The following is a 26,372-nucleotide window of genomic DNA, read 5'->3' as shown; positions in this document are numbered from 1 at the left end:
AGTGGATGTAAGAACGTTTATTTGTGGTGCAAATAACAAAAAATTGTTGACTGTCAGTTAGGTAGCATCAAGGTCATTTGATAGTCATTTAGATGCTGGAAGTACATGAAGACATGAAACTTTTGTGGATAACACCTTCTTTATAGTTGGTAACGCCGTTTCACGGCTACTTCTTGCCCTTTCATCTGTAGATGTGTCAGTAGATATAAGAGGTAGTTATGAGATATATTTATTACTACAGCATGTCTTCACTAAAGCATATATTACATATGGAAATTCATTTTACATAATTGCTCCAAAATTCCTAATTCACCTTTTACGCATGAGAATTTCTATTCGTTTTACATAATTGCTCCAAAATTCCTGAATTTCCCCTTTACACATGTGAATTTCTATTAATTTTACATTATTACTTTTAACGCATGAGAATTTCTATTCGTTTTACATAATTGCTCCAAAATTCCTAATTTTCCCCTTTACACATGGGAATTTCTATTCATTTTACATTTTACTCCAAAATTCATAATTTCACTGGCTTACACATGAGAATTTCTATGCATTTTACATCATTACTCCAAAATTCCTATTTTCACCTTTTACAATTGGGAATTTCTATTCAATTTACATTTTACTCCAAAATTCCTAATTTCCCCCTATACACATGGGAATTTCTAATCATTTTACATAATTGCTCCAAAATTCCTAATTTCCCCCCTTTATACATGGAAATTTCTGTGAGAAGCTGTTCATGGAAATTTGAACTGGGGAATTTAGTGTTATGATGTAAAATGATTATTGGTGTTGCTGCATTCCCCAGATCGTGTGTGTACAGGAATCTGTTTGGGTACTTTGTGATCCTCTGACAATGAGTGCTGCCTGTCACTGACAGTTATAGACAACACGCACCATGAAATTGGCGTGAAATGAGTGTCACCTCAAGAAATACAACTACAGTTTTCCCAAACAAAGGAAGACATTTTACTTTAGATGCTGCTGATATTAGACAGATATTTCCACGTAACTGAGTGTGCTATGTTAAAGGGAACAATACGACAGGTGAGATGTCATGGAATGTCAATCGCCTGCCCTTGAACTGAACCAGAGACTTCATCCTTGATGAAACTTACATCGTAAATGACAGGGGATGTGTTGTGCTTCCCAATGATGGCCACTTGTGGTGGATGGACAAGAACCATAAGTCCCCTGGTCTTGTTTAGGGGGCTTAGCTGTGGTGGCTCAAAAAGTCATCCTTAGTTCAAAGGGTCAAACACCTTGTGAGGTCTATGGCTTTGTTGAATATGAGAAAAGATGGAGAATATCGTTGAATATGAGAAAAGATGGAGAATATCGGAAGCCTTCTATGTTAGGCATGTCAGTTAAGGACCTATCTGAACTTGATCCTGCTTTTAGACATTTTACAGTTTATTATGTATCCTGTTTATTAATGCTTTGATTCTTGATATATTTAGGAGTGGATGAGGTGGAATGGGGTATATAATCTGCATGTGTGTGTGCGTGTGTTTGCATGTGTGTGTGCGTGTGTTTGCATGTGTGTGTTCATGTGTACTAGTTCAGGGTAATGTTTGTTTTGGTTCTTTGTTAAATGTTTGTAAGGCCACATGCAGCAATATTCTACCATATGGTGGAAAGGCAGTGATCAACAGCGCCAGCATCGATCTGTGCAACTGGGATATGAGTCAACCAAGTCAGCGAGCCTGACCACCCGATCCCATTAGTCAGCTCTTAGATCCCATTAGTCAGCTCTTAGATCCCATTAGTCAGCTCTTAGATCCCATTAGTCAGCTCTTAGATCCCATTAGTCAGCTCTTAGATCCCATTAGTCAGCTCTTAGATCCCATTAGTCAGCTCTTAGATCCCATTAGTCACCTCTTAGAACAAGCATGGGTTGCTGAAGACCAATTCTAACCCAGATCTTCATGGGTCAGTTCAGGATAATGATTTTTTTAGAGTAGCCCACTTAGATACTTGACTGCAGTTTTAATATGACCACCTGCTTGGAACAAAGAATACTGACTCCTAGCTGAGTCGTCCTTGTGGAACTGAGGCAGGGAAACAACAAGTAATATTAATACTTTATTGCCCGACAAAGGAATTCCTTTTACAACAGTGAGGCATGCAGCATGGTTAAAACAAATTAAGCAAAGAACAACGATCACCTTAAACACACAGATAAACAGGATGAGAAGGATAACCAGTGTATACTGTAAGAGACTAGTAGTCAAATGCATTTCAAATTGTGGCTGGGTCTAACATTCATTTAAAAGTCTAATAACAGGTATAAAAGATGTTTGGCACCTTTTTGTGTGAACTTTAGGTACGAGGAATCTACGTCCAGATGGTAAAAGTTTAAAACAAGAATGTAAATCGTGAGATGGGTTGGATAAAGTTTTGTTCGCAGACATTAAAACACGATTCTCATACATATAACAAAGGGGGTTAAAATTCATGCCGACAATTTTTGAACAGATGGTTACAACTTTTTGCAGTTTGTTTTTGTTTTGGAGAGAAAGGGCACCGAACCAACATTGAACAGAGAACAGTAAAATAAATTGGATACAGAAGTTATATAAAACATTCAAAATGGTATTGTCAATGTTAACAGATCTGAGCTTTCTCATAAAATACATCCGTTGTTGACATTTCTTGTATATAGCCTCGGCATTTTGAGAGAAAGTGAGTTTACTGTCTGTGATAGTTCCGAGATACTTGTAACATGTTTTAACATCTTTTGGTGTGAATGGCCAGGGATTGAATGCCCATCAACTGTCTGCTGTCTGGGCAGATGCTTTCTACTGGACCATGACATACTTTAGAAGAAATATACAAGACTTATGTATCTCATATGTACATTCAAGTTATGTGTGGGTGTTGATTGACAATAATGTTTGTGACATTCTGTGAAATGATGTGGAATATTGTCATGTCATTTGCTGACAGAATTTGGCTGATATCATTCCTGACAATCCTCGTGACGAGGTTCAGCGCTAAGATGGTGCACAGGTTGTGTACTGGTGCAGTCAGATGTACATCATGGTTCTGTTATTGTGAGAATGTGTTATTATCTTCAGCTTCAATCATCTTCAATAGTCAGAGATCCCATGTCAGACAACAGGGGCCCATCCTTTACAGTGAATGGGGCCCGTGTTTGACCATAAAGGTGTTCATCTTTGACTGTAAAAAGTGTCAATCTGCAGCTGACGAAAGGGCCCATCTTGGACTGTAAAAGGGGTGCACCTTTGACAGCAAAAAGGCCTATATCTAACACCATAGAAGTTTTCAACTTTATATAGTGTCCATCTTTGACTGCAAAAGGGCCTCATCTTTGACTGTACAAAGGGCCCATCTTTAACTGTAAAAGGGGCTCATCTTTGACTGTACAAAGGGCTCATCTTTAACTGTAAAAGGGGCCGATCTTTAAATGTAAAATGGCCTCATCTTTGACTGTACAAAGGGCTCATCTTTAACTGTACAAAGGGCCCATCTTTAACTGTAAAAAGGGCCCATCTTTAACTGTACAAAGGGCCCATCTTTAACTGTAAAAGGGGCCGATCTTTAACTGTAAAGGGCCTCATCTTTGACTGTACAAAGGGCTCATCTTTGACTGTACAAAGGGCCCATCTTTAACTGTAAAAGGGGCTCATCTTTGACTGTACAAAGGCCCAATCTTTAACTGTAAAAGGGGCCGATCTTTAACTGTAAAAGGGCCTCATCTTTGACTGTACAAAGGGCTCATCTTTAACTGTACAAAGAGCCCATCTTTAACTGTACAAAGGACCCATCTTTAACTGTAAAAGGGGCCGATCTTTGACTGTAAAAGGGCCTCATCTGTGACTGTACAAAGGGCTCATCTTTAACTGTACAAAGGGCCGATCTTTAGCTGTAAAAGGGGCTCATCTTTGACTGTAAAAGGGGCTTATCTTTGACTGTACAAAGGGCCGCATCTTTGACTGTACAAAGAGCCCATCTTTAACTGTAAAAGGGGCCCATCTTTAACTGTACAAAGGGCTCATCTTTGACTGTACAAGGGGCCCATCTTTAACTGTAAAAGGGCCTCATCTTTGACTGTACAAAGGGCTCATCTTTGACTGTACAAAGGGCCCATCTTTAACTGTAAAAGGGGCTCGTCTTAAATTGTAAAAGGGGTGAGGTGAGGTGAGGTGAAATTGGGTTTTACGTCGTGCTTGAGAATATTTCGCTCATATGACGACGTGCATGCGTGTGTATGTGTATGTGAGGCTGCTTTTTTTCCCAGACTTAAGCTGGTTTTATAGTGCTAGCTCACTGAGATACCATGATGCAGTGAAGCATGAATACCCAACTCAGACACATTATACTGACTCCGAGTCGACCAGCCCTTGTTGTACCCATTAATGCCGAGTGCCAGGCAGGGACCAACAAGTACCATATTTTAACGTCTTTTGGTATGACGCGGTCGGGGATCGAACCCGCAACCTTCCGCTTTCCTGGCGGACGCTCTATCCACTACACCACGGAGGCTGTCCTGTAAAAGGGGCCTATCTTTGACTGTACAAAGGGCTTCCTGTTTATTGATGCAATCACTGATTGTAAACAGTTGAACTTGACAGAGAATCTGCCTTTTAATTCAAACATTTCTTATCTGTCTATTGTCTTCTTGCATGAAAAGCAAAATGCAGGCATCAAGACTTGGTTCCAATTGATGAGGTTGCTATACTTCGCATTGAATTAATTTCTCAAAGCTTTAAACTTAACCAAAAATATCTCTACTATAAAGATCTGTGTAGGTCAGGATAAGTCAGTGTCACATATATGGTGCTCTAAATTAAATGGTGGCCTTAGAAACATGAGGTTTTATTTGGTATTCTAATTTAACTCCCAAGTAAAATGACGGACTCCAACTTACCCTGTTCAAATATTTTTGCAGTGAAAGAATTATTTCATGTGTAGGGTTCTTTAGTTCTGTGGCTGAGGTTGAGTGAGGATAGTCGCGTGGTTGGAATGTTGTATGTACTGATAGGTAAATGAATACATTGCAACGATTCTATATCAATTTTTTGGCAACCAAGCAATTTGTTTGTCTGACCAAATTGTGTTTATTTTTAAAAAAAACAAGATAATATAAAAATAAGACCACTCTCACTAATGAACTATTGTTTCATGATTGGCTGATAATGGGATGCAAATACCGGTAGGCCTTTTTTCACACCTTGTTTGTCCTAAACCCAAATACCACTCCTATTAATCTCTGTGTCTTAAAAGTCAGTGGAAATAGCATTATTGTAAACATCCTATTTCCCGTGCAACTAGTTCACATTAATTGTTAAGATATTTCCGCTTTCTGTTAATCGTATACAGGTCAGGAAAACATTTTTTCTGAAAATAATCGCAGAGTGGTACTGAGAGTTGGAGAGTAGCTGTGTGTTTAGCTACAATAATTGGCCGAAAGTCACGAGGGTAATTGATCAAGCTGTGAGGAGCTTGTCCGTTCCCTTGTGTTTGTGCAGTATATATACCATAGACATTGTGTCGTCTGATCCGGAAAAATAGATTGGTGGGAGATAGGAAATATATAGGACAGTGTTGACCTTCTTCTGGCCAAGACCGAGCCAAGAATAAAATCATTAATCATACAAAGCGCCGTTCCTGATATCTGATGACGATAGTAATTTGATATATTGGTACCATTAGTAGAAATGGTTAATATATATTTGAATAAAAGCTCCATTCAATTTCTCATTGGTATTTTCACAGTATTATATAAACTAAAGAGTAATGGAGCTCATGATTGTAAAATGTTTGTGTCCCTTTCAGAGATGCTAATAGAACATTTTTTGTTATTCTGTTCAATTGATGTAGATTATTGGCACCCTCAGGGAAATCAATTTGGTTCTGGAATCGGTAAAAACAGATTTCCATTTTATTTTTATCAGAAATATATCATAAAAATATTAAAGGTTAGGATATTTATGTAACCAAAAGTAATTACATCGTATAACTTTCCTTTTGGTTGTCAGAATCGGGATGTGGTTTGCTATTCGCAATATCAACCTTGACATCCAGAGACGCATGTTTTTATTCATTTGCCAATTAAAATTATAAGGTATGATGACACTGAGACTTTAAGATCTATTTCTATTTAAAAAGACTATGTTTTGTTAATTCTGTTTGTATTTTTTGTACCTCGTTTGAATCCTTTCTGCCAGTTCATGTCACTGAGTGTCTTCGTCATGCAATCTGTCGGTGTTCAAGGAGACGTAAAACAAATAGCGTGTTGATGGTTTTGTCTTGAAACTGATGTGAAGCATGTTTCTGTATGTGTTTTTTATTACTAGTTAATTGTCCATGTTTGTTTTTACAATTTACTGAAAGAAAAATGGATCATTGTGAATCTTCAATCTGACAAAATCCAAGCTGTCTGTTCAATGGGGGCGGTGGGGTAGCCTAGTGGTTATAGTGTTCACTTGTCACGCCGAAACCCACATTTGATTCCTCACATGGGTAGAGCATGTGAAGCCCATTTCTGGTGTCACCCACCGTGATATTGCTGGAATTTTACTAAAAGCGGCGTAAAACTAAACTCACTTACTCTGTTCAATGCTGGAGGTGTGGATTTCTTTAAAGCTGAACTGTTTCATGTGAAGTTCTAGGTTAGGAACTAGACACTTGTGTTATAAATATCGACAGTGTTTTGTCTATTGTTTTGGTTGACAATAAAGTTTGTGACATTCTGTGAAATGATGTGGAATATTGTCTGACAGAATTTGGCTGATATCACTCCTGAGAATCCTCGTGACGAGGTTCAACGCTAAGATGGTGCACAGGTTGTGTGTCATGGTTGTTGTGTGTACTGACGCAGTCAGATGTAAATCATGGTTCTGTTATTGTGAGAATGTGCTATTATCTTCAGCTTCAATCATCTTCAGTAGTCAGAGATCCCATGTCAGACAACAGGGTCCCATCCTTACAGTTCAAGGGGCCCATGTTTGACCATAAAGGTGTTCATCTTTGACTGTACAAAGTGTTAATCTGCAGCTGTGGAATGGGCAATCTTTGACTGTAAAGGGGTGCATCTTTGACTGCAAAAAGGCCTATATCTAAAATCATAGAATGTGTCAATTTTCGACAGTTTTCTTCAGTAGTCAGAAATCCCAGGTCAGACAACAGGTGCTCATCCTTACAGTGAAAGACCTGTGATGGTCCGGGTTAGAATTGATCTTCAGTAACCCATGCTTGTTGTAAGAGGTGACTAACATGATCTGGTGGTCAGGCTCGCTGACTTGGTTGACACATGTCATCGCATCCCAGTTGTGTAGATCGATGTTCATGCTGTTGATCACTGGATTGTCTGGTCTAGATCTGATTACTTACAGACCGCCGCCATATAGATGGAATATTGCTGAGTGCAGCGTAAAACTAAACTCACTGATTCACCTTACAGTGAGAGGGGCCTATGCTTGACCATAAAGGTGTTCACCTTTGACTGCAAAAGTGTCCATCTGCAGCCGTGGAAAGGGCCCATCTTTGACTGGAAAAGGGGCGCATGTTTGACAGCAAAAAGGCCTCTATGTAACACCATAGAATGTGTTAATTTTCAACTTTAAAAAGTGTCCATTTTTGATATCTCAAAATTCACTCACTAATATTTTGTTCATGGTTTTTGTTATATTCAGCATTTTGGAACACTGTTAAAGAATTTCTTTAACTTTCTTTAATTTTTATTTTTATGGTTATCAATCATCATGGCTGCATGATTGATGCAGAAATTTAGTGATTTTGCTTTGAGGCGTATTTATTATTGAATTTATTCCTTCCTCCCATGATTTGTCTAAATCTGTTATGCAAGAGTCGTTTCAATTGGATGGTACACTTCTGCTGACTTCTGAAAAGCACATGTCCATGAGATCAAAATCAAGGTTGAAAAATAGAAAAATCTCATTCAAAACATTTCTGGTTACACTCATGCAATGTCAATAAAGATTTTATGATTATACCTTCTTTATTTCTTTCTCTAGGATATACTTTTTCTATTTTGGTGCCCTGCTTTGGAAACAATTTGTTTGAGATAAGTGAAAACATAACAAAGAATACATTTTCCTTGCTAGAATTACATTCTTATATGGAGCAAAATGCTGTACAGAAATATCATTTCACATTTTGGGTGTTCTTTGCATACAAACTGAATATTCTGAAATAGTCATTACAGACCTCTATTTGTTTTGTAACAAATTGGGTTTGGATTTTGAAAAAAGAATAACTGATGATCAGATGTCATGAACTTCTACAAAGCAGTCATACATAGTGCCGTCGACATGCAGGCCAGGTGGAGAATAAGTCAGCCATTGTTAGGTGCAAGAGTCAATTATTTGTAGCACAAAAACAATGTTTGTGAATGTCAGCAAGTGTATACCTTAAAATAGTTTGTCAGTTATTTTGCCAGCTTCTTGTTACAAAAGTGAAGATTTTTTCCCAAATTCCTGGCACCAACCAAGTGAGTGAAATATGCATCCTCCATCAACATGGGAAGATACGCGATCCGGCGTCAAGCCTTATGGAGCTCCAGGCTTTTATTTCTTAGTTGCAGGCGTGAAATAATCGAGAAGAAGAGGCAATAAAACATTGCCGGAAGATGGACATTGGTCTCTTTGATGTTGCTTGTCAGTAACAGCATTACCTTCCAATTATACATGCTGTTGCTCACACATTTCACCATACAATGGTACATTTGTTGCGAAATTGACGCTCGTTGATTTCATGGATCGGAAATTTTGATTTGCTTTGTAGCAGCTCAGATTAATGGCCAGTATGTTTTTCTTATGTAGTTTTGGGCTAATTCATTCGTAGGATAAACACTTAAAAGTGGGATTGGCGTTGTCTGATTACATAGATGGGGAATTATTGCGTGTTTAGGAAGGGTTTGGACTGAATGTTTGTATGATGTCTTCAGTGGAGTGTTGATGTGATTTGGATGTAGATAAAAGAGGTGAGTATAAGGAGCTGGTGTGAGTGATGGTTACGTGTTGTTTGTACAGGAAACGCTTGTGATTGAATTGTAAGGTATTTCTGTCAGGAGACTTGTGTTTATGCTGTCACTGGTATTATTGTAATGTACGCACACTCTGAACACCTTAGATATATTTTATTCATTAGATTCCTTTTGTTGTCATGTGAATGTGGAATGCTGTATTTCCTCTAGTATGCACCTTGGAGCTTATTGTTGCAACGGTCTTCCAGACCTGGCGCTTTTTGCAGACCCATCCGGACCGTGCTTATTTGAGACCTGGCCCTTATCTGAGACCCAGAGCTTACTGCGCTTACTGGGTGTCAGTGTTCACGAATGGTGTTTCAAAGTCACAGGACATTGGGTCCTGTAAGGTTCAGATGTCTGTCTGACCCATTGAAAATGCACAGGACCCATGGAATAAAATTAAACACTCATTTCAGATTTAATATTTCTTTTAATTGACATTGAAATTATTAACAAACATAAGATTTATAAACAGCAAACAAGTGTCACATGTCACATATAACAACTTCAGTCAAAGTCATTGTGAAATATACAGTCAGACACTGGGGCCGGCGGGTTGTAGACTTCTGTCTGACCGTTGGCGAATCTGCCGGATTTGACGTTGATTGTTGCTTATCCTATCAACCACTGGTTTAACAGTAACTATTTAACTGATTGAATTGATTCAGTTGGATTTGGGGGAGCGGTAGGCCCCAAGTACTCCATGCTTATCACAAGGTTCGGGGCGGCGGGGTAGCCTAGCGTTGGCTCGTCATGCCGAAGACCCGGGTTTGAATCCCCACATGGGTACAATGTGTGAAGCCCATTTCTGGTGTCCCCCTCCGTGATGTTGCTGGAATATTGCTAAAAGCGGCGTAAAACCAAACTCAGTCAGTATCACAAGGTTCAGTGTTGATTTTGGAAAAAGAGAATGCATCATCATCCCATGCTTGTCACAAGATTCAGTGGGGATTATGATGAGGAGGGTGCCCTACTTTTATTCCATACTTGTCACAGAGGACAATTAATGGTATCAGATGGTCAAACGTTGAGATTTGGTGTCCATGCTGCTCAAATCAGCAATAGAATCTAACAGTTTTAGTCAATAGGAGCATTTCTTGACAATATGTTGTAAAAGCCTCAAAGACCTATTGGGCAGTTTGGCAAGGACTATAGGCCTTGGGACAATTGCTATGGCTACAAATTACTTGGTTCATAGCAAATGACCAAATCAGTGATAGAAACTAACACTTTTAGTCAATTAGTCCTCATAATGAAAATGTGTGGCAAAGCGCTGATCCTTATGGTACTTCAAGTGTTTGGCCTTTTGGCAAAGACTGCAGGAGTGCAGCCTAAAGTTCATCCTTGCAAAAGGCTTGGATCATTTCACATGCTTTCAATGGCTATTTGATCCAGCCATGTATCTTGCTGTGGTTGGTTTGTTTGTTGGTTGGTTGGTTGGTTGGTTTGTTGTTTAATGCTGCACTCAGCAATATTCCAGCTATATGGCAGCAGTCTGTAGATAATCGAGTCTGGACCAGACAATATTTAGTGTTCAGAATATATACATACTGAATTCTTAATAAATTTCTTTCATCAAATTTTCTGAGCCATATGCAGGTTTACAGATAGCTTTAGTCTCAGTTTTATCAACTAAATTAAATAGCATCATGAACAGATATCATGACAAGTGTTGCTTGCAACCCAGTATCAGCTGAAGAATTCCACAAGACCACAGCAAGATCAACCCGTGATGATCAGTGTTATAATTGGTCTTCAGTAACCCATGCTTGCATGAAACCGTTAACAGGATCGAGTGGTCGGGCTCGCTGACTTGGTTGACACATGTCATCGTATCCCAATTGTGTAGATTGATGCTGATGATGTTGATCACTGGATTGTCTGGTCCAGACTTGATAATTTACAGACCGCCACCATATAGCTGGAATATTGCTATAGCCAACCAATCAACAGCCTACGATTTATATTAAAACCGTTATTTCTACCATGATGGGTAATAAAACACTTCATCTTTTTCACCTGTAACAAAAGCATGCCATAAAGGGGAATGGTCTTTGAACATGAGTCATATATGTAGATAGCAAATAGTTTCAGAAGAATGCATCGAAGTTGAAATCATTTTTATTAGCAATGAAAATACTCAAGATTTAAACATTCGTATTATTGATTTTTACAGCCGAAAATAGTTGTGGCATCTCACTTTCATCCCATGTATAAGATTATGTTACCTGAAATGGAATTACCTTTGAAAGCATATATGGTTAAGAACTAGACGCAAGTAATCAGCTCTAAACTTTAGGCCAGTAGAGAATTTCAGAAAAAATTCTAATAATCCCTTGAATCGCTTCTTTTATATCTTAAAAGTTAGCAGCAAAAAGATTTAATATTCTTCAGAAATGAACAAGGAAGAATAGGATCATTCATGCTTACAGTCATCGAAGACTTGAGGCAAGAAGAGCTCCCGTCTTTCTTCTGCCTCTTTGACTTGCAGTCTATATTTGATGTGCAAGGTGGAGTTATGGCGCCAATATGTGTGCTGCAATGCACCTGAGGTGCTGGTGTGGATGTAGGCGATGTTCAAGTTGATGCTGGAGTAGTCAAGGTTTATATCTTGGAGAGTGTCTGTGTGATGATGGATTCTAGTATGGCTTGATGAAAGTCTTGTTTCTTGTCCTGAGTGCTTTGGATTAATTCGTATTGGTTGTGGTAATAGTTTATTTCTGACTGCCTTGGCATATTTTACCAATGTCACTTCTGTACAAGGAAACATGTCTGATCTTGTTGGTCAGACCCTTGAAAATTGCAGATACATGTCTGTGTAGCCCATGGGGTTACCCTGTTTGGATTCTTGGGAAAACAGGTCCCCAGTACCCCATGCTTGTCACCCAGTTTGTACTCCAGGGCAAACATTTCCCCAGCAACCCATGGCTTGAAAATTGCCAACTGCAGGAAAAAGCTACCTTTTAACTTACTCATGATAAGGCTGATGCCCACTGTCCTTATGTGGCAAAAACAAGCCTGACCAAAGTGTCCACATGCTCTCAGTATCACATGTTGATTACCAGAGACTCCTGTACAGGAATATGAAGTAACAGTGCCAAGTTCTCTTTGTGCATTTGGGCTGAAAACAATATTTGTCTTACCTCACACATAAATGTCGCTTTCTGATTGGCTGAGCGCTCTTCTATTATTTTCAATGTACCCTGCTTACAAGCGAGTAACATTTCAATGTACCCCGCTGTCAATGGCAACTCATTTGGTACTTCGTGGTAGTAATTCTTTATCTCAAATAACATTGAATCATGTAATGATGTACGGAAATTACCGATGTTTTGCGAATGCAAATCGATGGAAGGGAGATAACTCTAAATCTGTTTTTCTTGTCAGCAAAATCTAGCGATGGCTACAAAAAGATTTGTACCTGTGCTTCAAACAATTCAAAATTAACATTAAGGTGTTCGGTAAGATAAATACATTGTTCACTGGTCCCTCGGGGCCCATGGGTTGATGTACCCTCGATGTTTGTTTATGTTCCCCTCGCCCATTCGGGCTCAGGGAACATAAACAAACATCGAGGGTACATCAACCAATGCCCCCCTCGTGACCAGTGAACAACTTATAAGGTCAGTTGACATGTAGGAGGGTCTCACAAAATACAGACATATACATCCAGTACTTACAGATGTCTAGAATGGAGGCAGAAGGAAGATGGAAGAAGTCAAGTGAATGAACTGCCCAGAAATATTTTTGTTTATTTGTTGTGGGATTCAACACAGAAGGCTGTTTCTAAAATTGAGACATTTTCCCTCGGTTTGACCATACTGTTATATTCTCTCAAAATTTGTTTTGGATTGTGAGAGTGGCAAAAGCATGTCAAGGTACACATAAGTATTTACCTAATTCTAAAATGGAAATATATATGTGCTGTAATTAGAGAAATTCTCAAATGTTGCAGTACACCATTTCATAACTTTACAGGAACCTGTGAAGATCCAGGTCTTCAGCAACCCATCTTGTGGTAAGAGGCAAATAACGGGATCAGGTGGTCAGGCTGGTTGACTCATGTTTCCATATCTCAATAGATTGATGCTCATGCTGTTGATCACTTGATTGTCTGTTCCAGACTTGAATATTTATAGATAGCAGGAATATTGCAAAGTATAGCGTTAACCAACATACAAATGTTACTTTCGAGGACCTTCATATTTTCTGTAATGGCCCAAAAATCTGTGCATGATGAGGGTCAACTTGACCCCTAATTGTGAAGGTCAGTGTAGTGATATACAATCTATTTGGAGAAGAAGAGGTCAAGATCTTCCAAAAGTCTTAAAGTATTTGTTGCATTTTTAAGACAGAGTAAAATAAAACAATTTAGTGACACACAGCAGGGTCTTTTCCTGTGGCTCCATCTGATTGAATCAATTTAGAAGCAGGTTCCTCATTCTAAAAACTTTTAAAATGTTTCCGGATTTCAGCAGTGCTGAAACCTTTCTTCCTAATATCAATTTCATAATAATGAAGAAACGCTAATATCTGGAAAAATTATTGGATAATTTTAGCCATGTTGAACCCTGTTTAACAACTGCTTCCCTTCCGCCTGTTTCTTCTAAAGCTTTTTGTGAAAACTTCATGCCTTAAGATCTCTATAAAAAAGTCTTATTCAACCCCAAATAAACGCTTCATGAAAAACAAATCAATTCAATTACTTTTTTTCTGCTTCTGTAATCAAAATGGCGATGTCTTTCAATTGTATTGTAAGGAGTATCTATTTTGGTACGTGTCGAATATAGAAACTTCACATGCATCAAACAGTGTTTGCCTTTTTTTAGACAAAATTATATCAAATATCGTAAACAGTCCCCAAGAAATCCACAAATAGTTCCCACTCTGAAAGATTGATGACACTCCAGTGTGGGCCCGTTTCCAGTCTAACAATTTCCCCCGAGAGAATTGCTGAAAAATGAAGTGTAGAGGATTAAAAGATTAGAAATACTCATCGTCGATTAAACATTTGAACTTTGAAGAGCCTATCGCCGGATCGGTTCTTTGAAAATCAGCGCCGGGATGTTTTGCTGTGACTGTAGCCGGAAGTTGGATTTCCTCTGTAGGAGTTCACAAAGGTTTTCGAAGCCATAGGTGGTGTGAAGTTGAACTAAATTTGAAACTGAAGACCACGACGGAATCTTCAGAAAGGTCAAAGCACCCTCGTGATTGATTGCAATAGGTTTAGAGAATTTTCTTTTTCAAATGCGTTTTTGCTGTTTGATTAGATTTCTATTTTACTGTTATCTTGATGTTTCAATTTTTTTTAAACTTCATTGTTATGTTCTAGCTGTTTTGTAGAATGAAGTTTTTAAATTCAAGTTCAAAAGAGACATTTAAAAGAAATTAAATTCAATTTGAATCGGATTAAGCCTCATTATTTAACAGAAGGGCAGGGATAAAGATTATTTATTTGGTTTAGCTCATGTTTCTGAGGGAGAGTTCAATCTGTTTTTGGGACATAACATTTTTGGATATTCTCTGACTTTAACCATGGTTCATATATACTGAGGGAAAAAGATAAGGGATCACATGAAAGCACAAGTGTTCCCTTATTTTTCCCCAGGTTTCTTCACAAGCTATGTGATACAAAGCTATGTGATACAAAGCTATGTGATACAAAGCTATGTGATACAAAGCTTGTGAAGAAACCTGGAAAAAAATCAAGGAACAGTTGTGCTTTCACGTGATCCCTTATTTTTTTCCCTCAGTATATATTTCATCTTGAATTTAACGTAATGAGCGACATCCTCCATGTTGATCACAGTGCAGTATAGTGCTCTTATCAATAACTAATATCAGTGAATATGGCAAATACAGTGAGCTTCTCTCTTCATCAGCTAGCACATTGAAGAAATGGGATCATTATAGAAGACTACATTGTTATTTAGCTTTGCTGGAATATTGCTAACTGCAGCAAGAAGCTACCTTTTCACTTACTCATGTTCTATTGCCAGAGAGCCGACTGGAGGGATTCGATCCCCGACCGGCGTTCTGGCGCTCGGCATTGAGGCTGTTTTATTAGATTTTCTATTTTGGTATCTCAGTGTTTGATGTTTTAATTTTATGAGCGAAATATTCTCAAGCCTGACGCTTAAACCCAATACATTGTGTTTTATTACTATTTTGCTGTTGTTTTGATGTTTTACGGATTTTTAGCTCACCTGATTAAAAGTCAGGTGAACAAGCTGTCATGAAATTTGGTCTTTGCTTTGTTGTTGTGGGATTTAGGATGTATGAAGGTTGTTCTTAAAGATGAAAGATTTTGGCCTCTGAAATTTTTGTTTTGACTATTAGTGTGGTTAGTTCCTAACTACAAGGGGACCGTTGTACAGAACGTTCTTAGTGCTAAGGTTAACCTAACTCCCATACCTCAACATAGCTCACTTAAGATACTCTTAGCGTTAACGTGATCGTAACTCCCACACCTCAATATAGACTTAAGATACTCGCAGCGTTAAGTTGATAGTAACTCCCATACCTCAACATAGACTTAAGATACTCTTAGCGTTAAGTTAATCGTAACTCCCATACCTCAACATAAACTTAAGATAGTCTTAGCACTAAGTTGACCGTCACTCCCATACATACATACATACATACATACAAATATTTGTAAAGCGCTTTTTATCAATCTAATTGCTCAAAAGCTCTATCTGAGTCCACTTTATCCATGTGCAGAGGTGAATAGGTGCGTCTTGAGTCCACATTTAAAATTTGACAGTTCTGTTTCGGAACGAAGGATGGATGGTAAATTGTTCCAGAGGAAGGGTCCTGCTCTAGAGAAAGACCTGTCCCAATATGACTTAGTTCTAGTTTGTGGTATTTCAAGGAGAGACTGGTCCCTTGAGCGGAGTGATCTAGTTGGGTGATATGGTGTAAGGAGATCTGAGAGGTATTTTGGAGCTAGACCGCTTAGACACTTGAAAACAAGGAGCAGGATTTTGTAGTCGATTCTGAAGCGAATTGGAAGCCAATGTAGGGTTTTGAGGGCAGGAGAGATGTGTTCAGTCCTTTTAATTTGACAGATCAATCGTGTGGCTGAATTTTGTGCCTTCTGTAGCCTGTAGAGGACTTGTTTTGGCACACCAGACAGCAAAGAGTTACAATAATCCAAGCGGGATGTTACATATGCTTGAACGAGAGCTTGTGCAGATTTCACATCCAAGTTACCTTAACATAGACTTGACATAGTCTTAGTGCTAAGGTGACCGTCACTCCCATACCTTAACATAGACTTGACATAGTCTTAGCACTAAGTTGACCGTCACTCCCATACCTTAACATAGACTTGACATAGTCTTAGTGCTAAGGTGACCGTAACTCCCATACCTTAACATAGACTTGACATAGTCTTAGTGCTAAGGTGACCGTAACTCCCATGCTTTAACATAGACTGAAGTCTTAGCGCTAAGGTTGTTTTGTCCAACGACAGCCAGGTCCCTAGGCATGCAGAAACCCATCATTGTGAACTTGAATCTTCGGTTCCTCGGTTTTACCAAAGTGATAAACGTCAAAGATCTGCATCACCATGGGCTTTTCTCCCACATCAAGCTGACGTGCTCCGATGTAACTGGATAACTGTTAAAAGTGACGTTAAACATACCTCACTTCTTTCACTTACCATACTTACAGAACTGAACTATGCTTCCCTTCAAAAGTTTAGGACCGCCTCTCCGTGGTGTAGTGGTTAGAGCGTCCACCCTGAGTGCGGAATGTCGCGGGTTCCATCCCCGACCGTGTCATACCGCAAGATGTTAAAATATGGTACTTGTTGGTCCCTGCCTGGCGCTTGGCATTAATGGGTACAACAAAGACTGGTCATCTCGGAGTCAGTATAATGTGTCTGAGTGGGGTATTCATGCTTCACTGCGGCATGGTATCTCAGTGGGCTAGCACTATAAAACCAGCTTCAGTCTGGGCTAGTACAAGCAGCCGCACATACACATACACATGCATGCATGTTGTCATATGAGCGAAATATTCTCAAGTATGACGTTAAACTCAATTCCACCAACACCACATCAAAAGTTTAGACTCACTAGTGTAAATATGGCCACTTACTTCAGGCAACTGTTCTAAACTAAATTTTGCTAAATATTCCATACTGTTTACAGGTACTATTTATACATGAACGGATGTATTGTAAAACAAATTCATAACGTTGAAAAGATTATTGTCATGAGTTCAATAAATGATAAAAATCAGTGAAAATTGGCGAATTCTTAACAAAAGTTCACACTAAAACACAACTGTTCACATGCACGATATTTGCAAATGCTTTTCTGCAATTTGATGCATGATCTTTGTGCAATTCAGCTGCATAAGGTTTGCAGCTGGTTCCCCCAAGTTAGTGGAGAAATCAATCTTTGATGTAACCATATATATCCATATCATATAGTGAGTGTTTTGAGTGAGTCTAAACTTTTGAAAGGAAGTATATATGAGTATAATTATGAAGACATACTTTGTTCCTGTTATTAGATTTTTTGGTAAATGTTCCTTAGTATTTATGAATTTTTTTTTAAAAATCAACGCTGACAGCATCTTGTGTTGAATGGCAGTCATTGTTGACATTTGACTACATATCCAGGTTAGCTACAGTGCTGGTCGACCATTATTCATTCTGCACTTTTAATTCATCATGCAGTAAATTTGCTTGAAAATGTTCCCGTTTTGGTCATAACTTTTCACGTGCAATGATTTATTGAATAGTGACGTTCATTGGAGGGGTTAGTTAACGCTTCTGATAGAGTGCTCGCATTGCAGGCGACAGTATCATAATGTCCTCGCGAGTCTCATTACTGTTCTCCATCGTCATTCAAACTGCGTGGTATGGTGAAGTAATGCATTATTAATGGGTAAACGGGAACAATAGTGGCAGTATGGTGTGTGAGTCTGTGGACATTCAGATTTATGCCCTCAATGATTTTTCAGCTGAAAATACACAGCCTCGTGACAGTATTATCTAACTTTGAGAGATTGTTTGAGCTGACATTAACAAAATTAACCCTCCGTACATTTGAAAATAAAATAATTTTGCCCGTCCCCTTTGCTAAAGTTGTCCATTAAACTGTGTCAACCCCGTCTCTCATGGTCTTACTAGCTTTTGTGCCTGGTTGCCTTTTTGGTTTTTGATTTTTCAAAAAATACAGCAACAACAAAAACAATGCACGACAGAAGGCGAAACAATATTCTGTGCCTAACACGATCCGTTTTAGAAACATAGACAGTTCTGCGTAAAACTTACCTTCTGTCAATAACAGCGTAACCAATTAGTGCTGGAAGATTTTTAATTCTTTTCTTCATATTTACTCCATAAAATAAAAATTTGAAATTACAATGTCAAAAATCGTCTCATTTCATTGAATTTCTCCGCTTGGTGATCACGATGCAAACGTGCCTCAAACTTGTTATAAGTACGCCTTTTCGCCAATGTTAATGGTGAAGCTCCCCATTTTTAGAACACATTTCACTGTCACTTCCTGTTCAGCTTACGTGCAATATGATCCGGAAGAGATTACATCAAAGTAGATTAATGAAATTTAAATTATTGCCGGGATATGTGCAAAACTATTCTTCCACGTTATGATCGACGGAAGGAACGTGTACACTGAATATCTTTTTCGCATTCCGCCCGTTGACAATATTATTGTTTATGAATTCTAATTTTTGATGCCTTGATATTGTAATTCTTGCCTTTATTTGTTAATGAGATGAGAAATTATCCACTGTTGACTACGAGTGTGGTTAAGAAGTACCTCGATCGCGTGATTGCAAACACGGCCACGCCCATAAATGCTTACGTAATCTTATTGCGACTTCAAGAGCGGATAGCACTAATCATACAGCCTTTACATACATAGTTCACGATACATCCCTGGTCGTGCTAATTAATTTTTCTTTTCTAAAAATATGTTTCAACTTCAACTTCAGCGCCATTCGGGACAAGCCGAATGGAGATAGTACGATACGGAGACACGCTGACCGCTTCCCCGGCACTCCACCGATGCCATAGCTGCTACTCGTCACGTAGACATTTGTGAGCTGCAAAACCAGTGATAGGCGCTGAAACACAACTTTGTCAACACTGGCAATAGACTACAACGATCCAAGCGAAGAATATCCCTAATATATTAGCAATGACGGATTTCGAGGATAATCCAGCGATGGATATGTCAAGAACTCATGATAAAGGAATAGACTAGATTTAGTGCCGATGGATACATCTCAAGTTGAATTCCAGTGGACATAAGCATGAGCGGTAAGTAAATAACAGCAATATTGAAATTGTTTTGAGTGCAGATATATTGAAATTGTTTTGATGTTGGAATACGCATTACACTGAACGTATGTGGCGTGGTAAGCAACAGTTTTGAGAGAATGACGAAAGAGACGATATAAGATATAGCAGTGTTCATTTTATATACAATGTACATCCCTCAAACGGAAAGTCAGTGTTAATTTGGGTTTTGTGCAATATGTTCTACATATCTATGTTAACACACGACCAATATCTAACGGTACTTTTGAAAAAAACCAAACCGTTATGACTTTTTTTAGTTAAGTTATCAGTGATCGAATGGTGTCAAAGTTCACAGGGCTTGTAGAGGTCAGCCTGAAAGATTCAGTTTGTTTGCTTAGATTACACAGACAGCAAAATAAATTCAAAGGGTCATAAAAAGGGAGATAATTGCTACAGGCACGTTTATGGATATTTCATTTTCTTTTCTATCGTATTTGTATTCAGTTTTGGAATAACTACTGACTAAACCAAAAATGACTGCCAAAACGTTTAGCCATTCACTTAACGTGGAAATAGGTTCACTTACAGTAAGATACGTTTTTTATGTTATGATATGTTGATTATTATAAATAATGGGAAATGTAAACATTTCAGAATATTATATTTGGTCATGAATGTAGACTTGTGATTTAGAAGCCAATTTTGTTTTTTAATTTCTAATACATGTTGTGTTACTTGGCATAGACTCTTCATATTACAAAAATAATTTAAAGTCATCTGCCATCAGTGTAAAGAAATTATTTTGAATAATATAATTAGAGTCTGGTGAAAAATATTTGCAATATGTTAAAAATGCATAACATTTTGAGCAACTGTAAATATATATTTAAAAACAACAACACTTTTTGATATTTGCTTAAGACTGTTTGAAATAGAATGATTGTGATTAAATGTTGGTGTGTTTTCAGATTTCCACTGGAAGATTCTGAAGAAATGGTCCTAATGTTGAAACACTGAAGATAAAGTTCTACAAGATGAGTTTATTGCTGAGCCGGAGCGTTTGCTCTTCACGCTGAAGACTTGGGTTCGATTCCTCACATGGGTACAATGTGTGTAGCCCCTTTCTGGTGTCCCTCGCCGTGATATTGCTGGAACATTGCTAAAAGTGGTGTAAAACTAAACTCACTCACTCAATATCCCTGAACCAACGTGGACATTTTCAGGGATGTCACCACTGCTCTTTCCGAAGGTTCTTCAGACTTGTGTATATCCTGTTTCTTCTGAGAGAAATTGTGATGCCCCTTGTATAACTTCCAGGTAGATGATTTTGGGCCCTCTTGTAATTTCTCTGTTGGTTGTGACTCTCATTTATTATGTCTACTTCTAAACCATATGGACTAAAGTGATTACTCTTTCTGAAATTGTATATTACTGCATGAAATGGTGTTCTGAATTGGTTAATTTTCCTGGATATAGACTGACATCCAAGCTGCCCTAAAGATGTTTTTAGAATAAAATAATAGATAAGAATATCCTCTGAAAAATGATGAACATGTCCACATGCCATTTGTCCCTAGCAGCATTACTGGATATGTAATTCTAGTTTGCTTTAGACTTGTACTTGTTGCACAGCATATCCCTCAATCCCTGTGAGTTTTCCAACAACTGTCCTCAAGTTGTCTTTCATTTAAATCTGTCAGTGTCAGCAATAAAATGTGTCTTCATAATTTGAACAGTTTGTTTTCAGTGCATGAGTTTGTTTAATGTTAATTCTTCAATACCCAATATTCTAATTGATCTCTATGCCATGGTGTATGTGACTACAATGAATATATTGTGGTATGGCGCGGTTGGTTTCTTACCATAGTCTAAATAATGGTATTCTAATGGTAAACTGTTGTGCCATCTACTGAACAGGGTATACTGACCATGGTCTCAGTTTTTTTCAGTAGTAATCCATGGTACACCATGGTCTCTTTTTACCATGGTAGACCATGGTATACCATGGTCTCTTTACCATGGTTGACCATGGTACACCATGGTCTCTTTTACCATGGTAGACCATGGTCTTATCTTACCATGGTAAACTGTGGTGCCATTTACATGCGACGTGGTTAAACCATGATAGACCATGGTCTTTTTTACCATGGTAGACCATGGTATACCATGGTCTCTTTGACCATGGTACACCATGGTCTTTTTCACCATGGTAGACCATGGTCTCTTTTGACCATGGTAAACTGTGGTGCCATTTACCGGATGTGGTAGGCCATGATACACCATGGTCAACCATGGTCTGTGAACCATGGTCTACCATGGTATACCATGGTATACCATGGTCTTTTCCTGCTCATTTCAGCTGGGTTTGATTTTCAAGTGTATAAGACGTCCTTTGTTCCTTATTTGTTTGTGTGTTTCTGTAGCAACAATGAGAAAATTAAATTACGTGAACTGTTCCCGTTGATAATTGTTTTTTATGACATTGTGTTCGTGTATTTTTCATTAAAACACACTTCATTTTAACTTGTCTCTCACCGAGTGAAGTGTTCAATTTTAGTTGTTTAATGCACACAGACGTAAAAACAAGGATCTGTAAGGTATCTGTCATGAATATTCATTAAAGGCAAACTAACTCAGGAAAATCATTTTTCATCTGGGATGTTTTACACACGTCCTTTGTAATGCTATTAGTATAAGTGTAACACTTCATTGAATGCTCCCGCTATTTTGTTATTCATAAATGAAACACAATGTCATGAAACAGTCAGGATTTCAATTTTAATTTTTTTATTTATCACAGTTTGAAATGTAAAATTGGTCTGTCATGACCATGGTCTACCATAGATTTGTCTGTGATGACCATGGTCAACCATTACTTTGTATGAGAACAACACCATGGTCTACCATAGTTTGGTTTAAGATGACCATGGTCTACCCTGGTTTCTGGTGACCATTGTCTAGAATGACCATGGTCTGCTGTGGTATACCATGGTCACCATGGTCTACCATGGTATACCATGGGGAGAAATGTTGGTGACCATGGTCTACCATGGTTTCTGGTGACCATGGTCTATAATGACCATGGTCTGCTGTGGTATACCATGGTGACCATGGTCTACCATGGTGAGAAATGTTAGTGACCACGGTTTAGCATGGTAAACCATGGTAATACCATGGTTTTCCGTGGTAAGCCATGGTTGACCATGGTCAACCATGGTGCCTTTTCAGCTGGGTATAATGGTTGGTTAATTACCTTACACATTGCACAGTTTTTCTTTTCTTTGAATGATGCTGAGAGGAAGGTTGTCAGAAAGAGGAGCTCGGAGAGACAGGAAGAGTGTTGGGATTCTTGACGGGGCATCTGACTTTTATCTGATGGCTTGGGGTGGTTGGTCGGTCTGTGCGGTTTTTTAGGTGCAAAGGTGTTGTGGAATTGGGAAGGGACAAAGTTCTCTCAGATGAGAGTATGTTGTGTCAGGGATGAACAAGTTTGTGTCAGAATGAGAGTTGGTTGTACGTCAGGGATGTACAAGTTTGTGTCAGAATAAGAGCTGGTTGTGTCAGGGATGAACAAGTTTGTGTCAGGATGGGAGTTGGTTGTGTCAGGGATGAAGAAGTTTGTGTCAGGATGGGAGTTGGTTGTGTCAGGGATGAACAAGTTTGTGTCAGGATGGGAGTTGGTTGTATGTCAGGGATGAACAAGTTTGTGTCAGGATGGGTGTTGGTTGTATGTCAGGGATGAACAAGTTTGTGTCAGGATGGGTGTTGGTTGTATGTCAGGGATGAACAAGTTTGTGTCAGGATGGGAGTTGGTTGTATGTCAGGGATGAACAAGTCAGGATGAATGAACAAGTTTGTGTCAGGATGGGAGTTGGTTGTATGTCAGGGATGAACAAGTTTGTGTCAGGATGGGACGTTGGTTGTATGTCAGGGATGAACAAGTTTGTGTCAGGATGGGAGTTGGTTGTATGTCAGGGATGAACAAGTTTGTGTCAGGATGAGAGTTGGTTGTATGTCAGGGATGAACAAGTTTGTGTCAGGATGGGAGTTGGTTGTATGTCAGGGATGAACAAGTTTGTGTCAGGATGAGAGTTGGTTGTATGTCAGGGATGAACAAGTTTGTGTCAGGATGGGAGTTGGTTGTATGTCAGGGATGAACAAGTTTGTGTCAGGATGGAGTTGGTTGTATGTCAGGGATGAACAAGTTTGTGTCAGGATGGGAGTTGGTTGTATGTCAGGGATGAACAAGTTTGTGTCAGGATGGGAGTTGTGTATGTCAGGATGGGGTGTGGTTGTATGTCAGGATTGGTTGTATGTCAGGGATGAACAAGTTTTGACATGATGAGAATTGGTTTTGTGTCAGGGATGGACAAGTTTGTGTCAGGATGGGAGTTGGTTGTGAGGGAGAGATAGGAGTTAAATTTTACGAAAACAATCCTTCCATTGCCATTGTCCTCCGCCCCCTCTCTCTCTTCTCTCCCCTTCCCCCCATGACATGAGACCAATGCTATGACATAAGACAACCAGGCCACTGCGATGGCCTGGCAGAATGTCAGGGCACTACCTACAATCAGAATAAATTCACTTCTTGTTTGATTTTACTCGCTTCAGATTCCCCACAGAATTACTTCCTATCATGCCAGATTGGCTTTGAATATGTCATTACGACACTTCTGTACATGGCACAGGGCGCACACAAAACCAGCAAACAGGTTTAAAGAGACACTACCTGTGTTACACAAGGTTGTTCTAACAGTGAATCCAGGCTGAGAGAGTGAGTGAGTGAGTGAGTGAATGAATGAGTGAGTTGTGTTTTACTGACACTTTCAACAGTATTCCAGTTATTATATCATGCCATGTCGGTTTGTGGCAAGAAAGCTGGATGTGGTGCAGGTCAGAGATGGTTTCAGTTTTAGTGAAATCCATGGTGGCAAAACTGGAAATGTGATTTGGACGAATCAGGATTTGAACCCACACTTGCAGTGACAAGGCAAGTTTATTCCAGTAAGATCAGCTGATTCTAGTCCTCATACTCATTAAAAATGAGAATGTTGCTGTGCATGTTTGGGCCTGTGGACCTAAAGGCTTCTGTAGTAGTAGTGGTAGTAGTAGTAGTGGTAGTAGTGGTAATGGTAGTAGTAGTGGTGGTAGGTAGTGGTAGTAGTAGTGGTGGTGGTAGTAGTAGTAGTAGTAGTAGTAGTGGGTAATGGTAGTAGTAGTGGTGGTGGTAGTGGTAGTAGTAGTAGTGGTAATGGTAGTAGTAGTGGTGGCAGTAGTAGTAGTAGTAGTAGTAGTAGTGGTGGTGGTGGTAGTAGTAGTGGTAGTAGTAGTAGTAGTGGTAGTAGTAGGAGTAGAAAAGCATGTAAGGAGCTGCATGATCTGTGAGATTGGCATTTTAGAAGTTGATGAATAATAAGAAAAGGTATGATTCTTTATGCATAACTTCTTATACCGTTGCCAACAAGAGTGACAATGGTATAAGAATCTATACCGAAACGTCACATCACAATACAATACAACAAAGCAAGTTGTTATCCATAAAGTATTGCACCTTTTCTTAAGGAGCTACATGTGCAAATGTTCGGGTACCAAAGGATATGAATTTGTGTTTAAGTACTTCGTTCTTGCATCCATACGAAAATATTTCAGTAAACAAACTAGTGTAATGAGGAATCATATGGTCAAACTAATGATACTTATGAATTGTACTTGACACGTATTTCAAATTCATAACATTCTGTCAATTTACTACACAAATGTTTTACATTGTTGTCAAGAACCAATGATGTGCGGACATAAGAAATAAATTCATCAAAACAAGCACATGATAATTCTTTTTAAAAAAAGGTTTCAACACATTGATTGATCTAACCGCCAATTTCTTGTGGTAACAAATTTCCACCAGGTCACTTCACATGTGTCCTCATGTACAGTCCAAGGTCAACTTCAGGTAATGACCCAAATTACAAAACACTGTATAAATGTCTTGACCCTACCAGTATCTTGGCACCAAGCTTAACTTTAGCATACAGATGGATTGGCTTTAATTCAATTCCCATGCCTACATCCTAATTGAACTGGACAATTTGGCGCCATATCTACATCATCGGAACTTGATAGTAGCATTACCTGAAGACTTACTTCGATTAGGCTTTTGTTAACACAGATTAATAGTACACTGACCCTACATTTGAAGCTTAACAAAGAATAAAAGCCTTGGCATTCGGATTTTTTCCAAAACATGTCATCTGATTAATTATGGCTGTTCTGTTTGTTGTCTGAGAGGTGACTTATTAATCCAATCAAGACAAATATAAAACTTAAACTATTTTGTTGTATTCAGCTACCAATGTACTTTGCAATATCGGTTAAAAAATGTTAGAAGTAACGTGAGCAGGACTGACTTCTGTATCCCCTTGTGAGTCGTGTGAACTTTACTGAAGCAGTTGGTAATCCGACTGATGAAAAAATGTGGTCTGATACTTCGAGTAATTTTCAGGTATAAAATTAACCTTGCCCCAAAGCATTTTTTGGGGTGATTGCTGTTCGATCGTCGTTGATTAGACTATCGTCCTGAAAAAGAAGTTCACTTGTCACAGGGTTCTTACTGGTCTCAGACAAGTACATTTGTCTCAATTTCAAATCCTGCTGTACCTGAAGGCCACTGAACTGGGCTGCAATAGTACATTGCTTGTCTTTTTAACCTGCTTTGATATTTTAAAGTACCTCTGGTAACTTTAAAATATCGTGATAAAATTACATGCAAAAGTTGTGTGATCATTTAGGTGAACCATTTTGGGAAATACAACTTTCTGCTATGTAAAGGCTTCTATGTAAAAACCCAAACATGATCAGTTGTTCAGGGAATGTCATCTTACTCATGATATCTGAAGAGAAAGGATCAAATAATGGTCAGGGGTCAGTGGAAACTACGATGGCAAATTTACCACAATCAGAATTATTGTTTCACATTTTGACCGGAATATGTAAGTTTGTCATTGAGCTATGGCATCCCAAAATACTATTTTCCCAACAACATATTACAGTGACATTATAACA

The 26,372-nt window shown here is 38.7% G+C and overlaps 1 protein-coding gene across 1 annotated transcript in view; it reads left to right on the top strand.

The window, feature by feature from the left end:
* LOC124271669 (phosphatidylinositide phosphatase SAC2-like) overlaps nt 1-26,372 on the top strand; it is a 411,520-nt gene that overhangs the window by 156,565 nt on the left and 228,583 nt on the right.

This window comes from Haliotis rubra, unplaced genomic scaffold (genome assembly GCF_003918875.1).
Source record: "Haliotis rubra isolate DU_JTF1 unplaced genomic scaffold, ASM391887v1 Scf162, whole genome shotgun sequence".
NCBI classification, from domain to species: Eukaryota; Metazoa; Mollusca; class Gastropoda; order Lepetellida; family Haliotidae; genus Haliotis; species Haliotis rubra.
This window is presented reverse-complemented; position numbering and strand designations above follow the sequence as displayed.